The following is a 14,491-nucleotide window of genomic DNA, read 5'->3' as shown; positions in this document are numbered from 1 at the left end:
TTGGCTCTTTGTTTGCAAAGGTTGTTTCCATGAGTTTGGTCAATGTTGTTGTCATATAAGATTTTTGCGATTTTTCCCTTTATTGGCTGCTATAGTTACTAGCTTTTTATTGACAGTCCTGTTTGTTGGTTCCTTGGTTGTTGTGGTCATTTAGGTTCCTATTGGTGGCTCTGTTGTTGTTGGAACCATCTCAAGGATGGTCTTTTTGACATTGTTTGGGTTGGATTTTGTTCTTATGGGTGCACGTAGAGGTGGTGTTTGGTGTTTTCCTATCTTAGGTCTCTACTGGTGGCAATTATGTTAGGGTTTGCTCTCTGTTTGGATTATTTGAGTTTTGTTGCTACTAATTTTCAAGGGCAAATCTTAGTTGTTTGGTTTCCTTATTTTTGGTTAAGAGATAGTTTTCATTTTGGGGTTGTGATCAGGCTTCTTGGAGTCTAGTGCTTTTAGGTTTTCATTGTGCCTATGTGGGCTCGAGCTACATTTCTTTTGATCTTTATTTGTGTGGCTCGTGGATATTGATTGGGTTTGGTTCTAACCACAATCTTCTTTCTCTTTCATAGTTTATTGTGATGGCCGCATCCCTTATGGAGTTGGTGATTGTCCATGTGAGAGTGGTTGGAAGTGGCTTTGTGAAGGCTTTTCTTGTCTTTGGCTTCTTAGAGGTGGGGTTAGATCATGTAAAAATCATCTTCTTGGTGATTTCTTCCTCTATTATTTCTATTGAGGTGAGATCCTTTTCTATTGAAGGGGAGAGGAGTTTTGCGCTAGTAGGTTGGACTTGCTAGACTTGCCAATTGGAGGCCTTTGTTGATTATAAGAGGTAGTTCTTTCATGATTAGCTTGTGTTTGTATGGTTGTGGGTTGGTTACTAGTTACTTGAGTGATATTTTGTTGCATCTTTCTTCTATGTAGTGGGTTTCAGATTCTTGTAAATTCCAAGGGTTTTAGGTCCCTTTAGAAAATGTTGTACAGGGTTTCAAAATCTATTTTTGCCTTAATAAAAAATGAAAACATATTGTTGTCCTTTTCTAAAAATATTGTCAACTTATAACCTAAAATAACATTATGTCCAACAGATTAGGAAAAAATAAAACTCATAAGTTCTTAGATTAATGATACCAATCAATCAGCAAAAGAAAATTAGCAATTGAGATGTTAACAAAAAAATTGTCAACTTATGACATACAAGAGGATTAATCCAATAGAACAGAAAAATAGTAGCAGCAAATAAAGCCCATAAATTCTTAGATTAGAGAATACCAATCAATACATTTGAGTCAAATACTAATATCAACAAAAAATATTAGAGCAGTTGACAGCAGTAATCTAGCCATCTAGAATTTGATATGTATCTTCAAAAAAAATTGAACGAAAACATACAATAGTACATTTTTAAAACTATTGTCAACTTATGACCTAAAATAATATTATGTTCAATGAAAAAAATACCAATTTGAAATGAAAAGTAACATTTCAGATTTATCTGCTCAAAACAATTCAAACCCTAATCAGATTATCACCTAAAGCAGGTTAAGTCCAGCACACCAAGAAAATAGCATATCAAATAAAACCCATAAGTTTTTGAACCCCAGAAACTGACTATAAAGTTGGTTGACAACAAAGAAAAGTACCATGCTTTCAACCTTCACGCTCGACTTCTTCCTAAACTTCCTCCTCAAAGGCCCACTCATTTTCACGCCTGATTTCTTCCTCCTCTTCAGGAGTCAAGTCGTTTTGTATGTTAAATATCTCTCTGACCTCTTCTGGGCTTTTACCCTTAATCCTCTCTGCTACAGTTTGGCATATTAAGTATAGAAGATTGCGTATCTCCATGTACTGGGCGCCCAAGATGAGATGACAAAGAGTTGCTTGATCAAGGTCCCTCACGAACTCCTGTTCCCACATCTTCACATCCTGCATAGAGATGGTGTTGGCGGTATTAACATGATATTTGCAGTACTCGATCACCTTCGCCAGTATTTCGCTGGAAGTATTGTGTAAAGGCACGGTGCTGTCCGTGCCGGTGTCAGGCCAGACCGTTCTTTAACAACTGTGACTGCATGGCTACGGCATACTCGACCTCAAAAATATTGTCATCCGAACTCTTCAATTTCACCTTACATTCCTTCGCCATGGCTACAGTGAGATCCTCCGCCATGCCTGTCCCGAAGGGAATGTCACAGAAAGGATTGAAACAGTTATTGACAAAAAAAATGTTGGGAAACTCGCTATGTAATTTGGTACATATAGAGTTTTGTTTATGTTGTTTAGGGATTCTTTTGGGAGGTAACTTTATGTTTTAGTGTTTTTTTACAGTCTAATTTTTATGTTTCTATTTTATTTTTATATTGTGAAGTTTACAGGTGTAATTATCCATAATAAGAGGTGAGATGTAATAGTGTGATTTACTTTTTTGGGGGAGGTGGTTAAGTTTTAGGTTTTTATAAGGAGTAAAGATGGTGACCAATGCAGGATTGGCTAAGCAGGTCGCTGACCAAGAAGATGAAAACCAATTGCTCAAGGAAAGGTTGGAGCAGTTAGATAGATGAGAAGGATAAAATATTGGCAATAGAGGATGAAGTCCCTGCCGAAGACCCTGTTATTGATCAAGAGCCATTCTTGAAGGCTTTAAAGGCAATGAGTGGAAAGTCTTTGGAAGGAGTACCACTGTTTAGTGGCAAGATGGAATAAAAGTCTGTAATGGAATGGATAGAGGGTACAGAAAACCATTTGGAGTGTGAAAGGGTGCCTGAGGCCCAAAGGGTTAAAGTGGCTAGGTTAGGAATGATAGGTGTTGTCGTTACTTGGTGGAAGTTTATACAAAATGAGAGAGAAAGAGAAGGTAAGATCCCCATCTCTACTTGGAAAGGGATGGTAAGCAAAATTTGAGAGACTTATCTTCCTGAGGATTATGAAATATAGTTACGTAGGAAAAGACAAAACCTAAGGTAAATGGAGTGAGATGTAAGTACCTACACTGAAGAGTTCCAAAAGTTGTGTCTAAGGTCAAATGTTGTGGAGGATGAAAGCATTAGAGTAGAAAGGTATCTTATTGGTTTGAGATGGAACATACAAGAGCAATTAAGTTTGTTGAGTCCAAATACTGTTCACAAATGTTATCTGTTGGCCATGAAAGTAGAGGAAAAGAATAAGAAGAAACATGAAAGTACTAGCAGAGGCAAAGGTAGAGGCCAAGATTCAAAAGGTTATAGAGGAAGCTATAGTGGAAAAGGAAGTGATGCAAGATCACAAGGAGAGTAAAAATTCACTGAGTAGACTAATGAATCTAGTGGAAGAGGAAATTATGGTAGAGGAAGAGGTCACACAACAACAACAGAGGTAGATCTGGAAGTTCTCGCGGAGCTTCATATCTTGTAAACATGAAATGTTACCATTGCAATAATTTTGATCATCTTGCCTATAGGTGTCCGGAGAAGGCAACCTTATCACATAAAGAGAAAAGAATCAATTATGTGCAAGAGGATTCTAGTAGTGTGAAGTCTCCTGAAGTAAACATTGACTCAGAGAATGGTGAGAATTTGATGGTTAGAAGGGTGCTAATCAGGGAGCCAATTAAGGAAGAGCCTAAACAAAGAAGGTCACTTTTCAAAGTAAAGTGCAAGATACTTGGTAAGGTGTGTAAAGTCATCATTGACTAAGGATCAATGGAAAATATCATCTCCGAAGAAGTAGTAAGTAAACTTGAGTTGAGTAGCATCCCACATAGTCATCCTTACAAGGTCACATGGTTGAATAAAGGACAACATGTGTTAGTAAATGAACAAGTATGGGTTGAATTTGCAATTTGGAAGTATTCTGATAGAATTTTATGTGATGTTATACCCATGGACACTTGTCATTTGTTGCTAGGTAGACCATGGCAGTTTGACAGAAAAGCTATCCATGATGGAGAAAATAACTCCTATGCATTCACAAAGGAAGGGGTGTCATACATGATTCAATCTTTGGTAGAGGATGAAGGAACCAAGACTAGTGGTCTTAATGTGTTGTTGATTGGAGGAAAAGAATTTTTGAGAGATCTGAAGAAAGGAGATGGATAACATTATGCTCTCTTAGTGAAACTTAGTCAAGAAACAAAGACTAAATAAGAAAGTTTATCCAAAGAGGTTCAACAATTGTTAGAACAATGCTACCTCCTCCTAGAACAGTAAGTCACCAGATTGAATTTATACCTGGATCATCACTACCTAATAAAGTTGCATATAAGATGAGTCCTGAAAAAAATAAAAAAGTGGCAAGACAAGTACAAGAGCTGCTTAATCAAGGTCTAATCAGAAAAAATATAATCCCATGTGCTATACCAGTGGTCTTAGCAACCAAGAAAGGAGGTAAATGGAGATTATGTACTTATTCTCAGGAAATAAACAAAATCACCATAAGATATAGATTTCCTATACCTAGAATTGAGGATTTGATGGATTGTCTTGGAGAAGAAAAGTATTTTACTAAGCTGGATTTAAAGAGTGGTTATCACTAGATCCTGATTAAAGAAGGGGATGAATGGAAAATATCTTTTACGACTATAGAAGGGTTATATGAGTGGTTGGTTATGCCATTTGGGATTACTAACGCCCCTAGAACATTCATGAGGTTGATGAATGAGGTGTTGAAGGACTACATAGGTAGATTTGTGGTGGTATACCTTAATGATATCCTCATATTCAGCAAAATAGAGGAAGATCATCTTGAACACCTACAGATTGTCTTAAGGAAACTGCATGAGGAACAGTTGGCAATCAATCTTGAAAAATGTGAATTCATGAAACAAGAAGTCATTTATCTTGGTTTTCCTATATCCCAAGGTACTTTGGAAATGGATCGTAGCAAGGTGGAAGCAATACAGAGTTGACCTACACCAAAAACTGCTACTGAGGTAAGAAGTTTTCATGCACTTGCCCAATTCTATAGGAAGTTCATTCGTGGTTTTAGTGAAATTTGTGCTTCTTTTCTTGTTACAATTAAGGGTGGGTTGAAAACTAAGCTGAGGTGGACTAAAGAAGATGAACAAGGGTTTGAGTTTCTCAAAAAGAGGATAGATACCCAACCCATCCTAGTGTTACCAAGTTTTGATAAGTTGTTTACCTTAGAATGTGATACTAGTCAAATAGCAGTAGGAGCTATTTTGAACCAATAGGGAAGACTAGTAGCATTCTCTAGTGAGAGATTGAATGAATCTAAGAAGCAATACGCATCCTATGACTTAGAATTCCATGCCTTAGTGCAAGCTCTTAGGAAGTGGAAGCATTATCTTTTGCCCAAAGAATTTGTAGTGTTTACAGATAACCAAGCCTTGAGTTTTATCAATTCTCAAGAAAAGTTGGGCAATAGACATATCAAATGGATAGAATACCTGCAAGCATACACTTTCACTATCAAGCACAAAAAGGGATAGCTGAACAAGGTAGCAGATGCCTTAAGTAGAAAACTTCTCACTGTCCAGGAATTGACTTTGCAGAGCATAGGTGTTGAGAGTTTCAACGAGCTTTGCAAAGAAGATGAATATTTTTCTGAAGTATACAAGGTATGCAGTGAGTATAATGATCATTTCAATAGCTAGTATATAGATTACACATTGTAGAATAGTCTTTTGTTTAAAGGTTGTCAATTATGTGTGCCAAGAGGATCTATGAGGGAAAATATCACATAGGAAAAACATAATGGAAGTCTTAGTGGACATTTTGGTCTAAATAAAACACTTGAGTTGGTGCAAAGATTTTATTATTGGCCAAAAATTCATAAAGATATCAAGAATTATGTTGAGCAGTCTTTTGTGTGTCAGAAAGGCAAGGGTACTAGTTCAAATGCTAGACTATACCAACCTTTACCAATTCCCAAAATACTGTGGGAGTGCATCGGCATGGGTTTTACTGTAGGTTTTCCAAAAACCAAGACTGGCCTGGATAGTATTTTTGTCATTGTTGACCAGTTTAGCAAAATGAGTCATTTTGTTCCATGCAGGACTACGCATGATGCTAGTTACATTGCACATTTATTTTTCAAAGTGGTGGTAAGAATTCACAGGCTGCCTCTTAGTATAGTTTTAGACAGGGACATGAAGTTTATGGGACATTTTTGGAAAACTCTATGGACAATATTGGGAACTAACCTTTCTTTTGGTTCTGCATCTGATCCGTAGATAGATGGTCAAACTGAAGTCATTAACCAAGTACTGGGTAATCTTCTGAGGTGTCTAACAAAGGAGTGTGGACAGATGTGCTCATTTCTCCCTCATACAAATTGTTCCAAGTGCTACTGTAGGTAGAATTTGCATATAATGATAGTGTCAATAGAACTATAGGTAAGAAGTGGACATGCAAAGGATTTCATGTGGTCTATGAAAGAGGTGCATGAACAAGTGCAAGAAACATTGATTGACACTACACAGAGGATTAAGACTAAAGCAGATGAGAGGAGAAAAGACATTTAGTTTTTTATTGGAGACATGCTTATGGTACATTTGAACAAGGCAAGATTGCAGAAGGGAGTCCCTAGCAAGATTCAAATGAGGTGAATAGGTCCTTGGAAAATTTTGGCTAGGTATGACTCTAATGCTTATAAGGTAGATTTACCCACATATTTGGCATTGTCCCCTGTATTTAATGTCCAAGACTTAGTTCAGTTTAAACGTCCCTTAGTAGTGCCAGATGGACCATATCCAGAAGGGGAAACTACTCTTAGTGATATTCTAGTATCACCCATTTCTAAACCATAGGCGGAATGAATTATAGATTCTAGGGTGAAGCGGAAAAAAAGGCATGGCATGTATATGGAACACTTAGTCAAGTGGTGACACTTACCTAAAGCTGAATCCACTTGGGTTGTAGAATTCAATTGCAAACGACTAGGCATTGATGTCACATTGCTGCCCCCAGGGGGGACTTGATTTTTCGTGTGGGCAGTATGGTGCAGGAGCACTTAACGTGAGAAAATACCCTTTGCAATTTTGGCAAATTTGGCATAAGGACTGATTCGAGTCCATTAGGTTGTATGTTTGGAGCTTGGAGTGTTTTTTTTTGTCTTCATTTTTGAAAATTTCATGTTTCAGCTACACTTGTTCTGATAACCCGATGAGGTGCCATTGGCCATCAGTGGGACTATTTCCTACCTACCCCGATAGCTCGATAAAGTCACCAGCGGTTGGAGCGAGTGAAAGTGGACCATCAGACTATCGGAGGTAGTTTTTTGTACCTACCCTGATGAGCCGATGAAGTCACCAGCAGAGTGGAACGAGCGGAGTGAGTTCGGAAGGAGCCATTAGGTATCGACATAACTTTTTTTTGTTCCACCTGATAACCCAATGGAAAAGCATGCAGTTTGGAGTGCACCATCAGCTATCGGGATTACATGTTTGGAGATACACCGACAACCCAATAAGGAAACTTTTGTTGAGAGCACACCATCGGCCATTGACAAGAGCTATTTATTGCTATGCTAGTAACCTGATGAAAAAGTATGCGATTTGTAAACCGACATCAGACATCAGAGTGAGTGTTTTGAGGCTACTCTGATGACCCGATGGAGATAGAAAGACAGTTATAGACAAAAACTGATTTATTCAATTTGGAATCTCATCCATTAAGGATGATTCACAACATGTCTAGGAGGCTATATAAGACCCAATGGGCATTCTGTAACTGGTTGGATAGGTTAGATTGGAATTGTCAGAAGTGTTGATTCCACAAGAATAGACTTCTTTTTTAATAACAATTTGAAGATCATTTTTTGGTTTCCTTTCTATTGCTAACATGGCTTAAATCTTCAAGTGATAATGCAGATAATGTAGATTTTTCTTTTCTGTATTTTGTGAATTCCAATTTTGAGTTTGTGCCAAGCTTGGCTCTATAAATAAAGTCATATTTTTGTTTCTTTTTGTTTTTGTTAGTGACAAGTAGTTGTAAATATGGCTCTATCTTAAGAATCCATCATGGGATCCACATGACCATTGGAAGCTGTCAAGAAGAGCCAGTCATGTATAATAGAGTTCCATTTGTAGAGGACTAGGGAATGGCATCGGCGAGCTTGATGACAGCTTAGCTAGGTATCAATGACCAAAAGGAATCACTTGTAGGGTAGATTGGAATCTAGGCTATTAGCTTTAGATCAAGGGGAAGATGGGATCAATAGGAAGAAAGACCCATGCATGAGGAGGAGAACAACTTAGAAGTAGTTGAAGGAATAATCCATGGTAGAGAAAATCCTGCAAGGTGTCTGGTTATATTCAGGGGATTAGTGAGTTGGTGGATTTATGGAAGTGAATTCACAAAGAGCAGAGTAATAACCCTCGATAGTGAGGACCTAGATTGGATTAGGGGAATTGAGTGAAGTATTCCCAGGTTAGGCCGGGAAGAAAACCATAGAGTGAGTTAAGCTGACTCAAGCAATCTAGGATCCTCCCTATCACTAAGGTTGTAAATCGAGCAAGGAATTTGGAGAATAATACGCACTAAAGTCCATGAATGCTAAAGTGAGGCTTAGATAAGCATTAACTTGGATAAAGGTGCAATTTTGTGATACTGCAAGTAGTGTCTTTAGTACAATGTTAGGAATCGAATTCTACAAAACCACATTCTTAGTAACTATTTCTACTTACTAATTAGGAGCTACAAAAATAAGGTGTCATGTTTTAATCTTCAAACTATTTAAGGTAGGTAATGAGAAATTAGAGTCCTCTAGCTCAAGATGTGAAATGATTGATAAAACATAAGAAATTAAGGTTTTGAGAGAAATTACCTTTAATAGTTACATGTTCACCTTTCATTTGTCTTATTCAGAATTTTTGTTTTAATGTGCAAAGGGGTCTACCAAGAGGGGAAAATATCATGTAGAAAACCATATCAGACCACTAGGATGGATATTCTGAGGTAAACCATCGAGGAGGGTCTCCTAGCAGACGAGGTAGGCTAACTAACCTTGCTTTGTGTGATTTTTGTTGTTTTTGAGTTGTTGATTTGCATGTAACCCAAGGTAGCAAAGTGAAACTACCTAGATAGGGTGCCATGGTGTCATGGTTCTATTGGCACCATGGTCCCAAAGAGGCGCCATGGTTCTCTATGTTGAATATGAAGGAGAAAAGAAGAAAATAGAGTGAGGATGAAGAGATGTGCTAGAGAAAGGAATAAAAAATTTATGCATAATGGAAGAGGTAGACAGAGTTTGTCTTCATATAGAAGGTGGAATTCAAGTCATTGAAGAATATTTTTAAGAATAAAAAAACAATAAAGAATCAAAGAGAAGAAATGAGTTAGAATATGACCCATTGTAAAGGAAAACAAAACAATATTAAAACAAAGTATTATGTTGGATCATTAGTCAAAATGTTAATAAGATATTAAAGTGTCATGGAATATCAACACATGAACCTAAACTTAGTGTTTAGAACAGAGATTGTGATACAAGATAATAGTGCTTTAGAAGAAAGGCTTGATGAAACAATAACATGTTAAAGCAATGACAACTCATAAGCCCAATAAAGATGGCAAAGACACCAAGTACAGTCAGATCATATGAAAATTCATGAACATGGTTATGAAGAAATATGGACAGTAAAGTAAGATAACAAATATAACATGCTTGTTAGTCCTAGAAATGACAGTGACAGTTATAGGCATTAATAGTTGTCACGGTTAAAATGAAAAGTGCAGTCTTGAAGACATACCAATAATAAGATATATGAAAACCATAACACTGTATCCAAATGTAAATACTTGTGAAGACAAAGATTCCTCTACGCCAAATTACAAGAAGGGAAGGGGTTGAAGGCAGTTGAGAAAATAATGAAGGCATGCTCCTAGAAGCTCCAAGATCTTTGGAATTGATAAAGGGGTTAAGTTAGCACCATAACCTAAATGCTTTTAAAAGCGAATGAAGAAGATTTCTAAGCACATGATGACGGAATGGCTGTATTCAAGTTCGCTTTGTTGAAGAAGGGAATATGTCAAAATGGGTTTTAAATGCAATAAACTCTTTGTTCCTTCTAGGAGGGAATGAGGTCCTTATTTTCCTAGGGAATTAATTGAAGGCAGAGACAAGTGTAGGAGGTTGAGGATAGCATATTATGTAGACCATTTCATCTATCCACTTAATGTGCAGAACAAACAATGACATCTAATCATTTCTATGCCTTGTTGGAGCCTTTTAGGTGGAGTAACAAAACTCCTTAAAAGTGATTTGACCTTTTCATAGGATGTTGAGTGCATTAATTTACTCAAGTGTACGCCTAGAAAGATGCAAGGAAAAAGCATTGTATAAGGGGATACTTCATAGTATCTTAGGAAGGTTTTATTTCTTATGGTTATGAGCTGTTCCTTTTGTTTTTTAGTAGAACTGGCATTGTAACTTATAGTCCATGAAGAAATAGAACAATTTTTAGACTTGTACTATGATTTTGTACTTTTGGATCAACAAAAGCCAATCATTTTACCTGTTCAAGACTACAATATTGTATAGAGTTATGACTGATGGGCCCTATTTTGTGATGAAATTGTTTGTTCCTAATCTTGTAGAATGATCAAAATCTTGATTACCATTCTCTCCTTTCCCTTCCTATGCATGTTTGATCACTTTGGTCAAATCCCCTTCATGCCTTCTTGGTTTCAAATTCTTAAATGACTTCCTTGAATTCATATCCTTATAGTATATTCATATCTTTTAATGCATTTATAGATCTTCTAGAGTTGGTCTTTAAATTTTCTAAAGATCTCTTGACTACTCTTTTGTTCTTGCTTGCTACCTTTTAACCCATTCTGTGTTAAATGTCTCTACATGTTCTTTGTCAGGAGTGACATCCTCAACATCTAAAGCATCCACATCAATAGTGTCAAATTTCTATGTCACTCTTTTCCCTTCACTGTCAAATGCCTAATCCAGTTTGCCCGAGGATAGGTTAGGTTCTTGTTCAGCCTTCTTATTGGCTTCAGATACTTGGTGTAACCTGACAGTAGCTTTAGCATGTAAATGTGTGTCCTTTTCCACTTCAGAAGTTCTACCTTCTAGTAGTCTGAGTCTTCTCCTTCTCATGAAGAAGAGACCTTTGTTTTTATCCATTATCTCAAATAATTATGAATTAGAAGCATCAGGAAAGTATTGTGCAAAATTTTTCTCCCTGATCTTGTGTTATTTCTCAATGGCAATGTGTCATTTATTATCTGAAGAATTGTACAAAGAATCTGTTGTAACCAATCTAATCTCTGATGGCGACCAATTAACACAAATATTTAATGACTTCCTGCTCTACTTCTTCTTTCTCACTATTAGTAAAATCATCAAAATACTCCTTTAAATCATCAAGAACTTTCCTCTTAATATTCATAATTGTCCTCTGAGAATGTGTCATTGGTTTATAAGAGGAAATATCTATATTTAGTAGTGTCAAAGTTGCAAGAACATAACCGGTAGATTTTTCCTTCTTGCTTGATTGTCTTGTCTTCTTTGTTTGGATCTCCAGTTCAATGTCCTCTGATTTCGGTGAGTTGGTTTTGGTTTTCTGCTTCGTCTCAAATACTTTGGCTGGAATAACCTCAGGTTTCTTCTTAGCTGGTGACTGCTTGGTCACTTTCAGACTGACAAAGATAACCGATGCAGATACCGATGGCACTGATTTGTCCTTTTTCTGTTTTGTTTCTTCAACTAGTGTGACTCTCTCCAAGTAGGTATCAGTTCATTTTTTCTTAGCATCCAGTGGTGAGTCAAGTAGGGTAAAGGCATACCCGATCAATAGGTCATTCACCACTTCATAACCCATAGGTTCAACCACTTCCTTTCTCGGTTCCACTGCTTCCATTATGCATTCATCTACCTTTTATTGTGAAGCAGATGTAATCTTTATAATACTTCACAATATCATTAGATATCCTCATTCTCTTGTTCATTTTTTGCTTGAATTCATTGAAATATTTGTTTAGAACCTCAGGATATCTAGCTCCTACTACTTGTAGACTTTCCTTGATTTGCCTAGAAATAGGTAGGTCAGGAGACCATTGTACATCACCTACTCCAAGGAAATAACATTGAAAGTAAAAAAATAAACCGACCAAAAGTTGTCCAAACCTGAACCTTAGAGAATTGTCCTATTTGATGGACTTCAGGTTCAATAGCAATTGCTTCTGCAAATAGGTACATAGGTCAAATGTAGTGTTTTCCTTGATCATCCGATAAGCACCATTCACTATAGTAGTAGGGACAGAGTTCATTCTGCTGGCATAGAATATCAAGTAACCAATCACCATGCAAGCATACTTCACTAGATCATCTTTGATGGTGTTGACGGTCATCGCCCATTGGTCACTCAGAGAACCAGTGAGCTTAGTCATTTCAGTCTTGGTGACCTTCCTTAGAGCTGACACCTCTCCAATATTATAGAAACCAGTGATGACATGAATTGCTTTCGGTGTGATATCATACATCCACTTGAGGTACATCTTATCACCATGTACTCTACTGAGGATGATGCGGATATGTTCTTCTATGAACTCTTCCAGAAAGTACACCGCATTGTGCAGTTTCATCTTCTCAAGGACACTATATTCAGGTTTGATCTTCTTATCATCCCCACATAACAAACTTAGTTGGGAATGAATCACTAGGAGTCCTAGGTCTTCCAGTTTATAGTCAATATACCCTAAAATATCTTCCTCAACAATAACTCCAATGGGTATTCTAGATAGGGCGTTGTATTTTTCTTTCTTTTGAAGAAATTTAGCTGAATCTACAGGTGCACTAGAACTAGAGTGCGATGCAGAAGCCATGATAAGAAATAATTTCAAAAAATATCTTCACAATCTGAATTTTAGGGTTTGGCAATGTCGCCCACAATACACCACTTTGGTTGCTCGATTACCGCTTAGTGTTATTCACTGATAGATTGAAAAATATCTCTGTTTCCTTTGCAAGATTTTTAACTTCACTTTGGATCGCTAGATGAATTGCTCTTGGTCGCTCTACACTTGAAAAATTCTTCTCTCAAAAACAAATAAGTGAAAATGACACCAAAAATCCTTTTTAAACAAACTTTCACCTACCATAATAAATGCATCACCATTAGGGCACAAACCCTAATTTTTCCTTTTATGGCTTCAAATCTTCTGTCGATTGATAGGTAACATATACTGATTAAGCTCTTTACCGATATAAATCAGGGGTTCAAAATATTTCGCCAATATGCTCCCCCTAAGATTTTCTAAAGCTCAGTTTGTCGGTTCAAAGACTTCTACACTAGGTGCAGAAACTGGTTCATCCTGTGACACTTCTTCTGGTTTCTTTTTCGATGTTTTATTCATTTCCATTTGAATGGTTTTAACATCAATCTTCCCTTCAGGAGTGATCAGTATATCATCCGATAGGTTCTCTCTTAGTCTACAAGTTTTGGTAGTGTGTCTTGGTATGTTGCAATGATAGCATACCACTCCAAGTGTTCTCCATGGTCCATTATTCATAATTCCATTCTTCCTTTTGCATGTTGTAGCAATGTGACCGTTGCCATGACAGATCAAACAAGTTGCTCTCCAACTAGTTGTCACTTGATAACCACCTGACCGATGGTCATAGGTATTATACCAGTTGGGATTCCAGTTCACAGAAGGTTTCAGGATAACTCCTTGAGTCCTTGTAGGATATCTCCTAGAGTTGTGCAAAATTGACCTGCATTCAAATGCTCTATGCCCAAACTTGTTGTACGCATAATAGTTTCCATTGAATCTAGGCTTATTGTTCAGAAAATAAGGAAAATTGTTGTAGGCCTTGCTTCTACACACATTTGTATTATGTCCTTCTTTGAGACAGTTAAAGCAAATAGGTTTAAATTTTTTCTTACCTTTATGCTTGGATGTTGGTTGCTTCTTTGATGCTTTAGCTTTTGTTCTAGAGGTCTCACCTTCCTCATACCTAGAGAAACCAAGTCCAGTGGTATTCTTTACTAGTTTTGTCGATTTCAACTTTTTCTCTAGCTTAGCAGTACTCTTATTGAATTTGGCAAGCATTTCCTTTGACTTAATAAGTTCCTTGGAAATGGCAGCATTGGATTCCATCAATGTTGCATTCTCAGAAATAGCCATGTTTAGTTCACCTTGCATTTCTTCTTTTTCCACTTTACTCTCTTGGAGATGAGCGGTAAGGGTATTGATTTCTTGCTTCAGCTTGGAGATCTTATGATCTTTTTCTTTTACCAGATCTTCAGCTTTCCTTTTGTTCTCAACCTCTTGACACATTCTGATAGTTAGTCCTTCCAACTCCCTTTTAAGGTTGGCATTAGATTCATTCAGTTTTTCAACTTCTTCAACTAGGGTATCCATGTCTGCTTCATCAAAAGAGCTATTTTTTGTAGGTTCCATCATTTTTTCAACATGCTCTCTTCTTTTGGCCAAAGAGGCTTTATACTTGAATTTGAGTTCATCATAGGCTCTCTTAGTCTAAGTGAGACGATGAGTAAGTTCCCTCACATTGTATTCTCCCATATCTCATTCCAAGTGGTTAG

At 37.0% G+C, this 14,491-nt stretch overlaps 1 pseudogene; it reads right to left on the bottom strand.

Annotated features, from left to right (window-relative positions):
• Positions 1 to 1,665: 1,665 nt before the first annotated feature.
• On the bottom strand, positions 1,666 to 2,137 carry LOC131039908 (SKP1-like protein 12; annotated as a pseudogene).
• Positions 2,138 to 14,491: the final 12,354 nt, after the last annotated feature.

The sequence above is a fragment of the Cryptomeria japonica genome, chromosome 7 (genome assembly GCF_030272615.1).
Source record: "Cryptomeria japonica chromosome 7, Sugi_1.0, whole genome shotgun sequence".
NCBI lineage: Eukaryota > Viridiplantae > Streptophyta > Pinopsida > Cupressales > Cupressaceae > Cryptomeria > Cryptomeria japonica.
This window is presented reverse-complemented; position numbering and strand designations above follow the sequence as displayed.